This window comes from Mustela nivalis, assembly GCF_964662115.1.
Source record: "Mustela nivalis genome assembly, chromosome: 3".
NCBI classification, from domain to species: domain Eukaryota; kingdom Metazoa; phylum Chordata; class Mammalia; order Carnivora; family Mustelidae; genus Mustela; species Mustela nivalis.
In genome coordinates, this window is record NC_139022.1 from 116,613,722 (window position 1) to 116,633,868 (window position 20,147).

Below are 20,147 nucleotides of genomic sequence, written 5' to 3' on the forward strand. Positions count from 1 at the left end.
ACAATTTATCAAAGTAGTTCTACCAATTTATACTCTTTTATCAGCAGTTGTTCTACATCCTAACTTACACTTGATATTGTCTTTTTCATTTAGCATTGGTTGTGGGTATGTAATGAAATTACCTGTGCTTGAGTATTGCATACATAATAACTAATATAGCTGGCTACACTTTCATAGGTATATTTGCCATTTGCCTCTTTTGTGAAGTGCAAATTTAATTCATTTGTCTATTTTTCTATTGGATTATCTGCCTTCTTCTTCCAAGCAAATACATACTAGATATAAATCCTTTGTGGATATATGTGGGTATATACACACACACACACACACACACACACACTAAAATATCCTTTTCCAGTCTTCTGGTCGGCTTTTCACTTTTCTATTACATATTCTGATGAACAGAAGTTCTTAATTTTAATATAGTCTACTTATTTTTTTATGCCTAGTACTTTTTTTTAATTGAGGTAAAATATATATAACATAAAAATATCTTAACTATTTTTAAGTGTCCAGCTCAGTGATATTGAGTACATCCATACTGCTGTGCAACCATCATCTCCAGAACTTTCTTTATCTTGTAAAATTGGAACTCTATACCCATTAAGCCGTAACTCCGCATTTACCTCTTCCTTCCAACCCCTGGCAATCACCATTACACTTCCTGTCTCTATACTGACTAAATTAATTAATTAATTAAAATACTTCATTCATTCATTTGTCAGAAAGAGAGAGCACACAAGCAAGGGGAGCAGCAGGCAGAGGAAGAAACAGGCTTTTCCGTGGGCAAGAGGCCTGATGTGGGACTCAGTTCCAGGACCCTGGGATCATAACCTGTGTTGGAGGCTGACACTTAATTGACTGAGTCACGCAGGCATCTCTGGCTTATTTCAGTCCCTGGCTTATTAGCAGTGTCCTAGAATCATCCATGTTGTAGCATATTGCAGAATTTCCTTCTTTTTTAAGGCTAAGTAATATTTATTACTGTATGTATATACCACATTATGTTTATTTATCTATCTAGCCATCAGTGAAGGCTTTGGTTGCTTCCATGTTTTAGCTGTTGTGAGTAGTGCTGCTATGGAACATGGGTTTAGAAATATTTCTTTGAGATTGTGCTTTCACTTCTTTTGAGTATATATCCAGAAGTGGAATTTCTTGGTCATGTGCTAATTCTATTTTTAGTTTTTTGAGAAACCTCCAAAATGTTTTCCACAATGGCTATACCATTTTGTATTCTTACAAACAATGCACAAGTGTTCCATTTTCTCCACATCCTGGCCAATACTTGTAATTTTGTGTCTTTTTGATAATAGCTTTTCTAACAGGTGTGCGGTGATTTCTCAGTGTGTGTGTGTGTGTTTATTTATTTGAGAGAGTTTATTTATTTATTAAAGATTTTATTTATTTAGTTGACAGAGAGAAATCACAAGTAGGCAGAGAGAGAGAGAGAGGGAAGTAGGCTCCCTGCTGAGCAGAGAGCCCGATGTGGGGCTCGATCCCAGGACCCTGGAACCATGACCTGAGCCGAAGGCAGAGGCCTTAACCCACTGAGCCACACAGGCACCCAGCCACTGCTTTTCTTGTGACCACCCTTAAGCATGAACTTCTCCAAGCTTTGTTGTAAATGAAGTCAGTTACTTTGGGAAGAGATTAGGAGCTACCTGTTCTCTCCTCCTCCGTCCCTCCACCCTGTCTGCTTTTCCCTGGAAGCAGGATCTAAGCCAGGGCTCTAAAGTTGCAGAAAATGGGACTAATGACAAGCTTCTCTCTGAATGATCCTCCTACTCTAGGGTCTGAGGACTTGGTTTTGGGACCTGAGGACCTGTTAGCCTGTTTATCCCACTGTGGAACTCTTACTGAAAAACCCAAGTTCTGCCTGTAGCTCAAAAAGCCAATATTCAAGAAAGGAGGTTTCTTTTCCGCTTTTCAAGTGTCTGTTTACATCCTAGTTAGTTAACATACAGTGTAACACTGGTTTCAGGAGTAGAATTTGGTGATTCATCATTTACATATAACACCTGGGGCTCATCACAAGTGCCCTCCTTCATTACCCATCACTCATTTAACCCATCCTCTACCCATCTCCCTCCATCAACTTTCAGATTGTTCTCTATTAAGAGTCTCTTATGGTTTGCTTCCCTCTCTTTCTTTTTTTCCCCTTCCTCTATGTTCACCTGTTTTGTTTCTTAAATTCCACATATGAGTGAAAGCATATGATATTTGTCTTCATCTGACTGACTTATTTTACTTAGCATAAAATGCTCCATCCACACCATTGCAAATGGCAAGATTTCATCCTTTTTGATGGCTGAGTAATATTCAGTATCTATCTATCTATCTGTCTATCTATGTATGTATCTATCTATCTAATCTTCTTTCATCAGTTCGTGGACACTTGGGCTCTCTCCATGGTTTGGCTGTTGTTGATAATGGTGCTGTAAGCATTGGGGTGCACGTACCCCTTTGAATCTGTATTTTTGTATCCTTTGGGTAAATACCTAATAGTGTAATTGCTGGATCGTAGGATATTCTATTTTTAATTTTTAAGGAACCCCCATACTGTTTTCCAGAGGAGCTGCATCAGTTTCATTCCCACCAGTTTACATCCCCACCAACATCTGTTGTTTCCTGTGTTGTTACTATTAGCCACTCTGACAAGTGTGAGGTGGTATCTCATTGTGGTTTTGATTTGTGTTTCTCTGATGATGAGTGATGCTGAGCATCTTTTCAACTGTCTGTTAGTCATCTAGGTGTTTACTTTGGAAAAATGTCTATTCATGTCTTCTGCCCATTTCTTAACTGGATTGTTTTTTAGGTGTTGAATTTGATAAGTTCTTTGTAGATTTTGGATACTAGCCCTTTATCAGGCATGTCATTTGCAAATATCTTCTTCCATTCTGTAGGCTGCCTTTTAGTTTTGTTGATTGTTTCCTTTGCTGTGCAGAAGCTTTTAATCTTGATTAAGTCCCAATAGTTCATTTTTAAAAATAAAAAAATTTTCCCCCCACAGTTCATTTTTTTTCTTTTTTCGTTCTTTTTCTCTTTTCTTTTTATTTATTTGAGAGAAAGAGAGAGAGCAAGCAATCAGAGGAGCAGAGGGAGAGGAATAGCAGACTCCATGCGGGGCATCAAGCCTGACATAGAACTTGATCCCAGGACCCTAAGATCAGGACCTTAGCTGAAACCAAGAGTCTGACACTCAACCATCTGAGCACCCAGATACCCCAACCAATATTTCATTTTTGCTTTTGTTTTCCTTGCCTTTGGCAATGTGTCTAAAAAGTTGCTATAGCTGAGGTCAAAGATGTTGCTGCCTATGTTCTCTAGGATTTTGATGGTTTCCTGTTCTATATTTAGGTCTTTCATCCATTTTGAGTTTATTTTTGTGTATGGTATAAGAAAGTGGTCCACTTTCATTCTTCTGCATGTGGCTGTCCAGTTTTCTCAACATTTGTTGAAGAGATTGTCTTTTTTCCATTAGATGTTCCTTCCTGCTTTGTCGAATATTAGTTGATCATATACTTGTAGGTCCATTTCTGGGCTTTCTACTCTGTTCCGTTGATCTATGTGTCTGTTTTTGTGCCAGTACCATACTGTCTTGATGACTACAGCTTTGTAATATAGCTTGAGGTCTGCAATTTTGATGCCTTCAGCTTTGCTTTTCATTTTCTGGATGCTTTGGCTATTTGGTATCTTTTGTGGTTCCATACAAATTTTAGGATTGTTTGTTCTAGTTCTATGAAAAATGCTCATGGTATTTTGATAGGGATTACATTAAATATGTAGATTGCTTTGGGTAATATAGGGAGCTTAACAATGTTTGTTCTTCTAATCCATGAGCATGGAATGTTTTTTCATTTCTTTGTGTCCTTCTCAATTTCTTTTATTAGTGTTCTATAGTTTTTCGAATATAGATCTTTGACCTCTTTGGTTAGGTTTATTCCTAGGTATCTTATTATTTTCGGTGCATTTGTAAATGGGATTGATTCCTTGAGAAGAGAGGAGTTTTGATTAGAAAGGAATATGAGTTTTATTTAGGAGGCTGGGCACCTGGGGTGAAGGTGGACTGTTATCCAAAAACCAAATCCAAATTTCTGCCTCATCTAAAGATCTTTAAAGGAACTTTAGGGCATTGAATCAGTAAAAGGGGAGCATGGTAGTATGTAACACTTACTGATTGCTTGCAGACTCAGTGGTGCTAGCTATAGAAGTCATTATGGTGCTAGAAGTTTTGCAAACAGGTTTGTTTCTGAATCTTTCTAGGAAACAGTGCATGACCTATAGATATAAAAAGAAATGCTTAATCAATAACACAGGGTAAAGGTGCTTGCTAAAACTACTCAATTGGACAGAGGGACCCAAGGCAGTGGCTTCAGAGCTATTGCTTCTTGAGTTCAGGCAAGGGTGATCAGGGCCCTGGTATTCTCAGCATGTCCTACCTAACTTAGAGCCTCCACTCCATGAGCAGCGGCTGTATGAGGGGATTCTCAGCTTCTCAACAGTGTTTGCCTGGGACTTAGCCTCAGCAACAGGTGACTGGAGACAGAATGAGAAACACTGATATCCTGCTCCTCCTTGGAAGGAAACCTCTGGCTTTGAGCTGGGAGGAAGTGTGCCCTGTATTCTTAGCTACAGCAGTCTGGAGAGAATCTCAACACACTGAGCTGGGAGGTGGAAGGGTGGGAGCACTCTTAGTTCAAATATTCTAGAGTCTCATTTTCTTACTGAATTTTTAATAGTTTGTGGGTTTTTTGTGTCTGTTTTTAGCCGTGTTTTGTTTTTTCTTCATTTACTATTTGTTCTTAGGACTATTTTCAGAGGCTTGAATTTTTTATTTTTTATTTTTTTAGATTTTATTTATTTGAGAGAGAGAGAGAGAGAGAGCGTGCGAGTGCACTCAAGCATGTGCCAGAGAAGGGGGAGGGCTGAGGGAGAGGGAGACAAGAAGACTCTGTGATGAGTGCCCAGCCTGACTTGGGGCTCTGGTTCTATCCCAGGACCCTGAGATCACAACCTGAACTGAAATCAAGAGTTGGATGCTCAACTGACTAAGCCACCCCGGAGCTCCGAAATGGTTGTTTTTAAAATAATTTTCACCAGTTTCACTGAGGGCACAGGTCAGTAGAGCTCTTATGCTGTCATGCTATAAATGGATTCTCTAAGAAGGTGAATTATATGGTACGTTAATTATATCTCAATGAAGTTATTTATTTTTTAATCTTATTTTATTTAAAGTTAATTAATATATAGTATATCTTTAGTTTAAGATGTAGAGTTCAGTTATTCATCAGTTGCATGTAACACTCAGTGCTCATCACATAATGTGCTCTCCTTAATGGCCATCACACAGTTACCCCAAACCCCCACACACCTCCTCTCCAGGAACCCTCGGTTTGTTCCTAAGTTAAGAGTCTCTTATGGTTTGTCTCCCTCTCTGATTTTTTTTTTTTTTTTTTTTAGATTTTATTTATTTATTTGACAGACAGAGATCAGAAGTAGGCAGAGAGAGAGAGAGGAGGAAGCAGGCTCTCCGCGGAGCAGACAGCCCGATGTGGGGCTCGATCCCAGGACCCTGGGATCATGACCTGAGCCGAAGGCAGAGGCTTTAACCCACTGAGCCACCCAGGCGCCCCTCCCTCTCTGATTTTGTCTTATTTTATTTTTCCCTCCCTTCCCCTATGCTCCTCTGTTTTGTTTCTTAAATTCTACATATGAGTGAAACCATATGATAATTGTCTTTCTCTGATGGACTTATTTCACTTAGCATGATACTCTCCAGTTCCATCCATGTCATTGCAAATGGTAAGATTTCATCCTTTTAGATGGCTGAGTAATATTACATTATATATATGTGTGTGTGTGTGTATATATATACACGTGTGTATATATATGTATGTATATGTGTGTAGGTGTACACACACACATACCACATCTTTTTTTTTTAAGATTTTTATTTATTTATTTGATAGACAGAGATCACAAGTAGGCAGAAAGGCAGGCAGAGAGAGAGGAAGGGAAGCAGGCTCCCTGCTGAGCAGAGAGCCTGATGTGGGGCTCGATCCCAGGACCCTGGGATCATGACCTGAGCCGAAGGCAGAGACTTAACCCACTGAGCCACCAAGGTGCCCCTACCACATCTTCTTTATCCCTTCATCTGTTCATTCATCTATTGTGGACATTGCTGCTATAAACATTGGGATGCAGGTGCCCCTTCGGATCACTACATTTATATCCTTTAGGTAAATACCTAGTGGTACAGTTGCTGGGTTGTAGGGTAAAAAGAGAAAGAAGCTGTCACATTGTGTTTTAGGATTGGGGAGTTGTAGTCCCTGGCTTCTGGCCATGGCCACTCCTCCCATTTTTCCTGTACACGGATTTCATTAAATAATAAAAGTCATGGGACACCTGGGTGGCTCAGTTGGTTAAGCGGCTGCCTTCGGCTCAGGTCATGATCCTAGCGTCCTGAGATCGAGTCCCGCATCGGGCTCCTTGCTCAGCAGGGAGCCTGCTTCTCCCTCTGCCTCTGCCTGCCATTCTGTCTGCCTGTGCTTGCTCTCTGTCTGATAAATAAATAAAATCTTTAAAAAAAATAATAAAAGTCATATCTTTTTTTTTTTTTAAAGATTTTATTTATTTATTTGACAGACAGAGATCACAAGTAGGCAGAGAGGCAGACAGAGAGAGAGGAGGAAGCAGGCTCCCTGCTGAGCAGAAAGCCTGATGCGGGGCTCAATCCCAGGACCCTGGGATCATGACCTGAGCTGAAGGCAGAGGCTTAACCCACTGAGCCACCCAGGCGCCCCAAAAGTCATATCTTTTTAAAAAAGATTACAACTCCAGATTATCTACTTATTACAAATTCTTTGTCTCTTTGACACCTACATACAAATTGTCTGTTAGCTGTCAGCATTGTGTATGGGTCTCTTGGGATTCGACCTTTAAAAAAAAAAAAATTTATTTATTTATTTGATAGAGAGAGACATAGAAAGAAAGGAAACACAAGCAAGAGGAGTGGGAAAGGGAGAAACAGGTCTCCTGCTGAGCAGGGAGCCTGATGTGGGGCTCCATCCCAGGATCCTGGGATCATGACCGAGCCACCCAGGTGCCCCAGGATTCTACTATCTTTAGCTTATCCTTACTTGATAAGGTTCTTACCACATTCCTACAAGGTCCTCTTGTTGATATTCCCTGTGATAATGTAATAACTGTTATTGTATTGCTCTACCATGGCCTGTTTCAAGTTAGTCTCTTTCCCATGGGTGAGCATTTGGATTGTTTCTAGTTTTTAGCAAATATACTGTTTGGCTATAATCATCTTTGTTCCAGTCTATTTTTCTCTTTTGAATTCCTCTCCATGAGATGTATTCCCCAATGTGGTATTACTCAAGTTGGGAGTATGATCATTTTTATGATTCTTGACAGCTATAGCCCAATTTCTCATTGGAAAGATTACACTTGTTTATGGTACATTCACAATGAAGAAATATACTTATTTTCTCATAGTCCTGTTACCATTGAGTTTTGTCTGTCTTGTTTTTGCTAATTTAACAAATGTGCTGTGGGACTTTTATTTTGTATTTCCTTAATGCTTCATGATGCTCTACATTTATTCTTTTTAAAAAAGATTTGTTATTTATTTTAGAGAGTAAGTGAGAGAAAGAGAGCATGAGCAGGGGGAGGGGCAGAGGGAGAGAGAGAATCACAAACAAACTCCCCACTGAGCACAGAGCCTGATGAGGGAATCCATGTCACAACCCTGAGATCATGACCTGAGCTAAAATCAAGAGTCAGAGGTTCAAAAGACTGAGGCACCCAGGTTCCCCCTCGACCTTTGTTCGAGCACTTGTTTATTGCTGACATTTTCTTGTGGGTTAACTGTGTGTTTGACAGTCCCAACTTCCTTTGTAACTGTGTGACTTTGGGCAGGTCATTAGCCACTTTTTCTCACTGTGATTCAGTTTCTCAAACCGTGGATTAGAAATTGAACTAAAACAGTGTTTATTTGTTTAGTAAAAGTGCTCTTTTTTCCAAACATGATTCTATGTAGATTCCTAATGTTTGAAGAACACTAAAAGTGGTAATTTATTAATATACATTTATAAGTTAAAAATTATAACAGTTATTTCTAAAATAATTTGAACAATGAGGCAGTCCAGATAAAAGCAAAATTTTGCAGCTGGGTATTATAGGTGTCAATTGAAGTCTTTGTATTAGAGCCATCATGTCTTTTACTCCTGTTCTTTTAACTTTCTATTTTCAGATTTAGAGTATATTTTGAGACTTATAGAAAAGTTAACAGAATAGCACAAAGAATTCCCACATAAACTTCATCTGGATTTCCCAAATGTTAGAATTTACTACCTGAGTGCCATCATTCTTTCTACACATGCTTTATAGATAATATTTTTTGAACCACTTGAGGTCAATTTGTAGGCATGATGCCATTTTGCCATTTTACTTCAGTATACATTTTTTTTCTTTTTCTTTCTTTTTTTTTTTTTTAAGATTTTATTGGGGTACTTGGGTGGCTCAGTTGGTTAAGTGGCTGTCTTTGGCTCAGGTCATGTTCCCAGGGTCCTGGGATCAAGCCCTGCATTGGGCTCTTTGCTCAGTGGGGAGCCTGCTTCTCCTTCTCTCTGTCTACTGCTCTATTTGTGCTCTCTCTCTCTCTCACTCTCTGTCAAATAAATAAATAAAATCTTTAAAAATTTTTATTTATTTAGGGGCGCCTGGGTGGCTCAGTGGGTTAAGCCGCTGCCTTTGGCTTAGGTCATGACCTCAGGATCCTGGGATCGAGTCCCATATCGGGCTCTCTGCTCAGCAGGGAGCCTGCTTCCTTCTCTCTCTCTCTGCCTGCCTCTCTGCCTACTTGTGATCTCTCTCTGTCAAATAAATAAATAAAATCTTTAAAAAAAATTTTTTTTAATTTATTTATTTGAGAGAGAGTGAGTGTGAGAGAGCAGGAGAGGGGTGGGGGAGGGTCAAAGGGAGAGGGAGAAGCAGACTTCCCACTGAGCAGGGAGCCCGACATGGGTGGGGCTCGATCGCAGGACCCTGGGATCGTGACCTAAGCGAAAGGCAGACACGTAACTGACTGAGCCACCAAGGGGCCCCTCAGTGTACATATCTTAAAAACAAGAACATTTTCATATATAATCACAGTATAATTATCAATGTAAAAAAATCACATCAACACAATGGTGTTATTTAATTTATATACCTTATTCAAATGTCACTAATGATCCCAGTAATTTCTTTCATAAAAGCAAAAGAGAATTCTAGATCATATGTTCCATTCAGTTTTCACATCTCTTTTGTTTCCTTTAATCTGGATGAATTCCCCAGTTTTTGTCTTTCATGCCATCGTCCCTCAGTTTGGGCTTATTTCTGTTTCTCTATGATTAGATTAAAGTTTATGCATTTTGGCAGCAAACCACAGGCATCATATCAGATTGTACATGATATTGCTGTGTCTCCTTACCAGTGATAGTAACGCTGATCACTTGATTAAGGTGGTGCCTGCCAGTTTTTTCTGCTGTAAAGTTACTATTTTTTCCCTTTGTAATTAATAATGATTTTATAAGGAAATTCTTTGAGATTATATATATACCTTGTCAGTTGTCAACCTTGTATTCACTAGTTTTAGTATTAATTGATGACACTTCCTTTTTTTTTTCTCTTTTTTTATTATTTTTTTTAAGATTTTATTTATTTATCAGAGAGAGAGTGGGAGAGAGCAAGCACAGGCAGACAGAATGGCAGGCAGAGGCAGAGGGAGAAGCAGGCTCCCTGCCGAGCAAGGAGCCCGATGTGGGACTCGATCCCAGGACGCTGGGATCATGACCTGAGGCGAAGGCAGCTGCTTAACCAACTGAGCCACCCAGGCGTCCCTTGATGACACTTCCTTAATCATTACTCTGTTGCTTGCCAAATGGTGGTTTTCTAATTTCATCATTCTTTCTACATTTATTAATTGACATTCCACCTAATCGAAGGGCTGTCCCTTCTCCCTTATTTATATATTTATAGCAATATAAACTCAAGAATTACTATTTTATTTAATGAGTTACAGTCCATGACTATCATTATTTATTTTGAGTTTTATATTATCCCATATTTGACCCTAAAACCCCCTCCAAATTGGCTCCATATGTTTGACATGTTCTCATTTTTCTTTGAACATATCTTTTTTTTTTTTAAGATTTTATTTACTTATTTGTCGGAGAGAGAGAAAGTGTATACAAGCAGGAGGTGGGCAGGCAGACGGAGAAGCAGCCTCCCCAAGGAGCAAGGAGCTGGATGTGGGACTGGATCCCAGGAGCCTGGGATCATGACCTGAGCCAAAGGCAGATGCTTAACTGACTGAACCACCCAAGCATCCCTCTTTTGAGAGGGATCACAATCAGGTGATCCAGGCTCCTCTTGTTCTTTTCCTGGCGTCAGCCAGTTTTCTGAGGAATCCTAATTTTGTATAGGAGAGAATGGTTTTAGAAACCAAGATTTGGGCTCTAGGTGTTCTCATTCCTATTGTGGTCTCATTGCTTCTAGGTTCTCTTAGTATATAGACTTAGGACACACACACACACACACACACAGGTTTTATGCATTTGTATGCAATTTTTTTCTCTTTTTCAGTGTGAATTCCCCCCCACCTCAGTGTGGTTATGTTATTCGGTTGCAATATAATTTGGCTTATTTATTTCTATTTTTATCCCATTCAGAGTTTTCCCTTCATCCTTGTTCATTTTATTTTTTAAGAAAAAAATTTTTTTAAGATTTTATTTATTTATTTGACAGACAGAGATCACAAGTAGGCAGAGAGGCAGGCAGAGAGAGAGGAAGGGGCTGAGCAGAGAGCCCAATGTGGGGCTCAATCCCAGGACCCTGGGATCATAACCTGGGCCAAAGGCAGAGGCTTTAACCCACTGAGCTACCCAGGTGTCCCTATTTTTTAGGAAATGTTAACAAGGTTCTAAAACTAGAACTACAATAAAGGCTTTAACTTATATTGACCTTAAAAAACAAAAGAGCCATTTATTTTACTGGCAAAATGAGTTTATTTTGGGAAAAGCAGAGAAGTTATAATTCAGGATAAGCAAACTATGGTAAATGGTAGGCAAGCCCTAAGAACAGAGGGGAGGGCTTGCTTTTATAGGAGAAAAGAGGAAGCTAGAAGTGGTGTTTTCCTGAGTTCTCATTGGCTAGGCTATATGCTTGGGCAAGGAGAGATTCTGCCTGCTTCTTGCTGGGATATGCAAAGTAAGCTCCTTCCAGTTGAGGAATGTAAGGTATGCTTCTTATGGTGAGTGTTTCCTGGTTGAGAGCTCTACCCTCAGGGCCTCTCAATTTCATTTTAGATGAGGTTTCCTTTATTTTATTTTCACACATTGATGTCTGCCCTCCTCACATTTCTATCCCATTCTGGTAGTTACTCACCCATCATTCTTTCCACTTTGAGTCTGTCGACTCCTAGTAGATAACCAGTTCATAGCTTCTAAGTTGCCCCTTGTGTGTGTGTATACGTGGTTTTGTTTGTTTTGCTGGGACATATTACCTTTGCATAATATTCCATTAATTGGATGTTTCGTTCTCCTATGAATGGACATTTGGTTATTTCCAGTATTTTTATTTTATTTATTAAAAATGTAAAAAAAATTTTGGGGCACCTGGGTGGCTCAGTGGGGCACCTCAGCTTTTGGCTCAGGTCATGATCTCAAGGTCCTGGGATCGAGCTCCGCATCGGACTCTCTGCTCAGTGGGGAGCCTGCTTCCCTCTCTTTCTCTGCCTACTTGTGATCTCTATCTGTCAAATAAATAAATAAAATCTTTAAAAATAAATAAATAAATAAAATTTAAAAAAATTTTTTTTAAAGATTTTATTTTTTTATTTATTTGACAGAGAGAGATCACAAGTAGGCAGAGAGGCAGGCAGAGAGAGAGAGAGGAGGAAGCAGGCTCCCTGCCGAGCAGAGAGCCCGATGCGGGACTCGATCCCAGGACCCTGATATCATGACCCGAGCCAAAGGCAGCGGCTTAACCCACTGAGCCACCCAGGTGCCCCTTAAAAAAAATTTTTTTAAGTGTGCTCCACACCCAACATGGGGCTTGAACTCATGACCTTGAGATCAAGAGTTGCACACTCTACTGACTGAGCCAGCCAGGTGTCCTTGTCCTTGTTATCAATATTTTTAAATCACCAATGACGGATGCCTGGGTTGCTCAGTGAGTTGTGTCTGCCTTCAGCTCAGGTCATGATCCTGGGGTTATGGGTTGGAGCTCTGCATTGGGCTCTCTGCTCAGTGGGGAGCCTGCTTCTCCCTCTCCCACTCCCCCCTGCTTGTGCTTGCTCTCTTTCTCTCTGTCAAATAAATAAATATAATCTTAAAAAATATCACCAATGAATAATCTTTTAACATTTATTTATTTATTTATTTGAGAGAGAGTGTGGGTGTGTAAGCAAGAAAGAGTGAGAGAGAACAAGCATGGGAAGCTGCAGAGGGAGGAGAAGCAAGGCTGAGTAGGGAGCTGAAAGCAGGGCTCAATTCTAGGACTCTGGAATCATGACCTGAGCCAAAGGCAGATGCCCAACCATCTGAGCCACTCAGACGCCCCCAAGAGTCAGCTGCTTAACTGACTGAGCCACCCAGGTGCCCCAATTATCACAGTGTTAAAATAGGTTGCTTGCAGTCTCAAGCTGTTCTTCAATTAAACCAATATTGAAGCTTTTATTTTATTTTATATTTTTAAAGATTTCATTCATTTACTTGACAGAGAGAGATCACAAGTAGGCAGAGAGGCAGGCAGAGAGAGAGGAGGAAGCAGGCTCCCTGCTGAGCAGAGAGCCCGATGCGGGACTCGATCCCGGGACCCCGCAAGATCATGACCCGAGCCGAAGGCAGAGGCTTAACCCACTGAGCCACCCAGGTGCCCCAATATTGAAGCTTTTAAAAAAGAGGAAATTTTTATTTCAAAATGGAATCAAGAACACTACCTAGTGGTGTATATTCCTTACAGATATAGATTAAAAAGCATCCAAAACCTAGAATAAATGCTGAAAAGAAAAAAAAAAAACCCAACTACACACAAAAAACCACCCCTAACCCCCTCAAGCCCCCCTCCAAAAACCCTCACACCATGACTAACTTAAGTAGTGTAGATATATACCTGAAACTCACCTAGCGTTTGGTTGCTGTGCCATGTGCTGTGGTACTGTTCTTTTCTTACAGTTTTACATGAGTAGACATATATAGCCCTACATTTTTAGAAAAGTAAAAAAGCTTCCTAGTTACTGTGATTGGAGGTGGTTTATAAATAATGCTCTGTCCCCTGCCCAAGATATGAACCAGTTAAGAGATTAGTGTGTTAGCCAAGTGAGCTTGCTTGTACTTCAAGCCTCAATTGGATGGGTTTCCCTCATAATAGGCACATATAAACAGTCTTGGTTTTTTGTGGGGAGGTGCAGAGGGAAGGGAGAGAGAGAGACTCTTACGCAGGCTCTACTCTCAGTGAGGAGCCCTATGCAAGTCTCAGTCTCACAACCCTGAGATGATGACCTGAGCCAAAATCAAGAGTAAAGACGCTTAACTGATTGAGCCACCCCAACTCCTCAGTCTTTTTTTTTTTTTTTTTAAAGATTTTATTTATTTATTTGACAGACAGAGATCACAAGTAGGCAGAGAGGCAGGCAGAGAGAGAGGAGGAAGCAGGCTCCCCTCTGAGCAGAGAGCCTGATGCGGAACTCGATCCCAGGACCCTGGGATCATGACCTGAGCTGAAGGCAGAGATTTTAACCCACTCTGCCACCCAGGCACCCCCCAACTTCTCAGTCTTGGCTTGTCTTGGAGGAGATGGGTGAGGGGTGATGTGAAGTGCCATCAGAGTTATAGCAGAGAAGAGCAGGGAATGTGTGCTTGTGCTTTACGCAGGTAGGCAGATCTGGGAGATACTGAGGTAAGGGTTGCATGAAAATGTGTAGTTCCTTCTCTGAAGCCTATCAGACATATGAGTTAGCCCTACCCTTGGAGGAATGAGTGAGGAGTGATGAGGGGCCTGGATTATTACACTAGTGCTTTCACGTGGAACACAAGGAGTTGTAAATAAAGGATTTCCCCAATATTAACAAATGGCCCACTTTAAAAATGAGAAATTCTATGCAGAAATGTTTACAGAGAGAGAGATCAGCACAGAAATGTTAGGTATCTTGGATGTAGCAATCACTAAAAGTTCTCTGGTGATTACTTTGTTTGCTTTAAAATATATAGTTCAGGGCGCCTGGGTGGCTCAGTGGGTTAAGCCGCTGCCTTCGGCTCAGGTCATGATCTCAGGGTCCTGGGATCGAGTCCCGCATCGGGCTCTCTGCTCAGCAGGGAGCCTGCTTCCTTCTCTCTCTCTGCCTGCCTCTCTGCCTACTTGTGATCTCCCTCTGTCAAATAAATAAATAAAATCTTTAAAAAAAAATAAAATATATAGTTCATTCATTTTTTAAAAGATTTTATTTATTTGACAGAGTGAGACACAGTGAGAGAGGGAACACAAGCAAGGGGAGTGGAAGAGGGAGAAGCAGGCTTCCTGCTGAGCAGGGAGCCTAATGCGGGGCTTGATCTCAGGACCTTGGGGATCATGACCTGAGCCGAAGGCAGACGCTTATCTGACTGAGATACCCAGGCACTCCTAGTTGATTCATTTTTAATTACACAGTAGTTGTAAAAATAAAATCAGGGGGGACGCCTGGGTGGCTCAGTGGGTTAATAAGCAGCTGCCTTCGGCTCAGGTCATGATCCCAGCGTCCTGGGATCGAGTCCCACATCGGGCTCCTTGCTCAGCAGGGAGCCTGCTTCTCCCTCTGCCTCTGCCTGCCATTCTGTCTGCCTGTGCTCCCTTTCTCTCCCCCTCTCTCTCTGATAAATAAATAAAATCTTAAAAAAAAATAAAATCAGGATATTAAGAATATAGTAAGGTTCTATTTGTCTGATCCCCATTTTAGACCTCTAGCTCCCTTTTTAGAAGTATCTTAAATTTTCTGCTTATTATGTATCCATGTGTCCTCCCAGGCCATGAAAATACTTCTACATGTATCTGTCAATTTAAAAAATGTGATATTATTTGTATAAGAGTTTGTGTTCACGTAAGTGGAATCATGCTGAGCATGTCATTCATTCTTTACTATGTGCTAGGCCTTTTTTTTGCGTTTTGAGATGTAACCATGATGGCACTTGTAGATTTAGTTCATTTCTTTTAATTTTTCTATATTATCTATTATATGAATATACTATAGTATGTAATATATCATTCCCTTACTGATGGTTCAGATTTATACCAATTAGGATGTTGTTTACTGTAGGTAACAAAACAGGATTGATGTAAATATTAAGGGCATTTATTATTTCACATTACAGAAAGTCCAGAAGTTGTTTTTTACATTTATTTTTTCTTTTTAGATATTTTATTTATTTGAGAGAGAGAGGGAGAGCATGAGCAGGGGGAAGAACAGAGGGACAAGCTGACTCCCTGCTGATAACAGAGCCCAACACAGGGCTCAATCCCAGGACCCTGGGATTTTTTTTTTTTTTTTTTTAAAGATTTTATTTATTTATTTGAAAGAGAGACAGTGAGAGAGAACATGAGCGAGGAGAAGGTCAGAGGGAGAAGCAGACTCCCCATGGAGCTGGGAGCCCGATGTGGGACTCGATCCCGGGACTCCAGGATCATGACCTGAGCTGAAGGCAGTCGTCCAACCAACTGAGCCACCCAGGCGCCCGAGGACCCTGGGATCTTGACCTAAGCTGAAGTCAGACACATAACTGGCTGAGCCACCCAGGTGCCCCAGAAAGTCCAGAAGTTGAATAGTTTCCAGGTCTGTGTGATCAGGGCTCTCATCCTGTTATTTTCTATTTTTTCCTCTTCAAAGCTGTGTGTTAACTATCTGTTGTTATATAACAAATTACCCCAAATCTTAAATACTAATAATTTTTGTGGGTCAAGAATTTGGGTTTGGCTTAGCCAGGTGTTGCCTTTGACTTAAGATCTCTTATCAGGTTGTAGTTAAACTGTCACTTTGTGGGGGTCATGGTAGTGGTGGATGGTGGTGGTAGAGGTGAAATTCTTTCTAACATATCCATCTCTCCACATGACTGCCTCCTGACATGGCATTGGGAGTTCCACAAAGTGCCCAAATATAGAGGGTGAGAATGCCCAGCAAGGAAATCAGGAAGCTACAGTCTTTTTATAACTTAGTCTTGAAATGCATTCCATCATGTCTGCCTCATTATGTTTTTTAAAAAGTAAGTATAACCCACCCTCAGGAGTGTGAATGCTAGGAGGTGGGATGATTGAGAGCAATTTAGAAGCTGCTTATCGAGGCGCCTGGGTGGCTCAGTGGGTTAAAGCCTCTGTCTTTGGCGCAGGTCATGATTCCAGGCTCCTGGGACCGAGCCCCGAATCAGGTTCTCTGCTCAGCGGGAGCCTGCTTCCCCCTCTCTCTCTGCCTGCTTCTCTGCCCACTTGTGATCTTTCTGTCAAATAAATAAATAAAATCTTTAAAAAAAAAAAAAATAGAAGCTGCTTATCAATGGCTGGCTACAAGATGGCTGCCAACAACAATTGAATCAGCATTCTCCTCTGAAGTAAGATGCTTCAGAAGGACATTTCTGGCCTTGCACCGAGAGCTTTTTTTTTTTTTTTTTTTTTTAAAGATTTTATTTATTTATTTGACAGAGAGAAATCACAAGTAGGTAGAGAGGCAGGCAGAGAGAGAGAGGAGGAAGCAGGCTCCCTGCCGAGCAGAGAGCCCGATGCGGGACTCGATCCCAGGACCCTGAGATCATGACCTGAGCCGAAGGCAGCGGCTTAACCACTGAGCCACCCAGGCGCCCCGAGAGCTTTTTTTTGTTTGTTTGTTTAAATCTCCTGCTTACCAATTCAATTCAGTCAACATGCTTTGAATGTTTGCTTTTGGCCAGGTTCTTTGCTGCTTGCTGGGGTTACATGTTATCATGTCTTCAGAAAGCCCACAAGTTGGGGCACCTGGGTGGCTCAGTGGGTTAAAGCCTCTGCCTTCAGCTCAGGTCATGATCTCGGGGTCCTGGGATCAAGCCCCACATAGGGCTCTCTGCTCTCTGGGGAGCCTGCTTCCCTTCCTCTTTCTCTGCCTGCCTCTATGCCTACTTGTGATCTCCCTCTCTCTGTCAAATAAATAAATAAATAAATAAATAAAATCTTAAAAAAAAAAAAGGAAAGCTCACAAGTCTTATAAAATAGATGGATACATATAGCAAACAACTCCAGTATACCATGGGTGACCAAATGTCTCAGTAGCTAGGGAATCAAGCAGGAGAATTGTACTGGGATTGAGACAGCAATGCTGGACTCAGGTCTGCTCAACTGGTGTGTGCATTCTTATTCCAGAGATTAGCGAGAGCAGGGGTTGGCCAGGGCTGCCCTTGGGTATACCATAGCAGGGGCACTCAGGGTGCTCCCCTTTCTGATGTCCATCCTGGCAATAACTACCTTGGTTTCATTCCAGGCTGACGATTCCCTATCAGTTGTCTGGTCTTCTGGGCTTCCTAAGGTCACCTGGAGCTGGTAGATGAATTAGGGGAGCCAAAAGCTGCATCTTTTTGGCCAATTTCCTATCTCTATTAGCTTCCTCTGTCTTGTCTATGTTATTATGGACCTTGAAGCCCTCTTCCACCAAGGTTGACAGTGGAGTTTGAGGACTGATCTCTAACTTTTGTAATTTTCTCCTAGTGTTTGGAGCAGATTAAATAATGAAATGCATGACAAGCAATGCCTTTTCCTCTGCAGTTTCCAGGCTTGGTAGTATAGCGAGCAATCTTCACAGAAGACAACAAGATCTAACTGGGTGACAACTTTGACTGGCACAGTGACAAAGAAGCCCACGCACCTCCTCTCTGCACAGACAGGGACAGGGAGAAGAAGTATCAAGAGATTTTAAAGAGGTTAACAAAACCGGGAGTTTCCAGGTTGAAAGCAGGTAGTAGGCAGAGTGGGGGAAGCTGGAAGAGGAGAAGGAGAAAGAGAGAGAGGGAAAAAAAGAAACCAAGCAAGGGCCAGTGGACGGAGATACTCTGTCCACTACCCATTGGGGTGATCAGGCCAAGGGAGTCGGTTTTTCGACTCTTTCATCCATTACATGTTTCTATTCAGACAACTTGGAACCAGGGAATGAGAGAAGAAAGAGAGAAAAAAAAAACAAAACGAAGTTTCCTTTGTTGTTTCAGCTTCCAGCTATTAGACTACACTGTGTGAGGGTTATATCTCCATCACTCTTACTAGTCCCTGGTTAGGGACCACGAGCCTCTTCCATCTTTACTGGTTAGTTACCTAGGAGTTAAGCTGTAGCTGTCTGTGGCCATCCCATTAGTAGAGTATAAGAAGGAGGGGTAAGAGCATGGGAGAGAAGAGGGAGGGGTCCCTGGGTGGCTCAGTTGTTAAATATCTGCCTTTGGCTCAGGTCATGATTCCAGGGTCCTGTGTTTCAGCCACACATTGGGCTTCCTGCTTGGCAGGAAGCCTGCTTCTCTCTCTCCCACTGCCCCTGCTTGTGTTCAGTCTCTTGTTGCCTCTCTCTCTCTGTCAAACACATAAATAAAATCTTTAAAGAAAAGAAAAGAAAAGAAAAGAAAAGAAAAGAAAAGAAGAGTGTGGTTCAAGGAGGAGGGAAGGAAATTGGGAAGGAAGGGAAAAGGGAAAAATGTTACCTGAATGAGAGTAGTGGGCACTAACCACCACCACCCCCCCACCAGGATGCTGGAGGCTGACTTACCTTGTACAGTGACTGCGAACCAAAGGTTTAGGTGGCTGTTCGTCAGGGACAAAGGGTTTGCATCCAGCTGTCCATCCCCATGGGTCCCAAACACCCTCCTGGAGTCCTGCTGGATGGAGTTGCCAAAAAAGTGTTTTACCAACCTCTAAGGAGACTTAGGTGGGAAAGGGTGACATTTAAGCATGTAGAGGTCGGGAATTCTTTTTTTTTTTTTTTCAAGATTTTATTTATTTGACAGAGATCACAAGTAGACAGAGAGACAGGCAGAGACAGAGGGGGAAGCAGGCTCCCCGCTGAGCAGAGAGCCCAATGCAGGACTCGATCTCAGGACCCTGAGATCATGACCTGAGCTGAAAGCAGAGGCTTTAACCCATTGAGCCACCCAGGCACCCCAAGGTCGGGAGTTCTTGATGGCTGTGCATTTAAAGGTCATGCTTCTTCATGTCTCACATGTCTAATTAGCATGTGAAATCTCCACCCTTAGTATTATAATGAGGGAAAAATGTTGGGGAAAGGTCAGCATTGATGGCCATCTTGGCACAGACTGGTTTGATCCAGTCCTCACCAGTCTTCATAGTTAAGTCCTTGCTTTCCATAAACATCTTGTTTCCATATTCCTGCAAGATATACTACTTAGGATGCATAGAGTTTTAGCTTTTCTTTCTATGGAGAGCTAAGGTATGTTGGATTTTGCAGTGAGGGTTGAGGGGACCTGAGTTTAGTCACTGCTCTGTCTCTTTTCAAGAGACTCATGAACCTTAGAATTGACTACTCCTACTGTTAGAGAAGTGAGTCAGAGCCTACAATATTTATTAATCTAGTTCACGTACATAAAACAATATCGGACTTTGCAAATAAAATACTACCAGCCCCCATCAAGGATGAGGCAGAAAGGAGGACCCCCTCCACAGGTTAACCTAGGAGATCAGGGTCTTCTTAGAGCTTGTAATTCTTCCCCAGAGAACCCATTGTTGCCTAAATGGAAGGGTTCCTACCAAGATACCCTGGCAACTCCAAATGCAGTCAACCTCAAGGAATCCCTAAGTGGGCACATCTTCCCAGATTAAAATTCTTTCTAAAACATCCACAGGACCATCCAGAAGACCCGAAGTCATCCTACTCCTGTGAGACTGTAGAAGACCTTAAATATATATTCAGAGGGCACCTGGATGGCTTAGTCGGTTAAGTCTCTTTAAAGCTCTTCCTGACCTCTCTTCAGGGAGCTAGCCTGAAGACTCTTTCCTTTGTGCTATCTTCCTTGTGCTATAGCATAAGCCCAAATAAAGCCTTGCTTGGAACTTCTGTTTGACCTCTTGTCAATTTGTATTGTTTAGCCAGCTCAAGGACCCTTTTCAGCATC

General features: G+C 41.6%; 1 protein-coding gene and 1 long non-coding RNA gene across 5 annotated transcripts in view; both read left to right on the forward strand.

Moving 5' to 3' along the window:
- UIMC1 (ubiquitin interaction motif containing 1) overlaps nt 1-20,147 on the forward strand; it is a 173,772-nt gene that overhangs the window by 12,595 nt on the left and 141,030 nt on the right. The window lies entirely within an intron of this gene.
- On the forward strand, nt 5,001-20,089 carry LOC309860739. 2 transcript variants are annotated; one of them, XR_014309564.1, is made up of 3 exons: nt 5,001-5,120; nt 5,768-5,805; nt 19,878-20,089. It is a non-coding gene; the product is annotated as an uncharacterized lncRNA (long non-coding RNA). The 2 variants fall into 2 exon arrangements; XR_014309565.1 differs by lacking the exon at nt 5,768-5,805.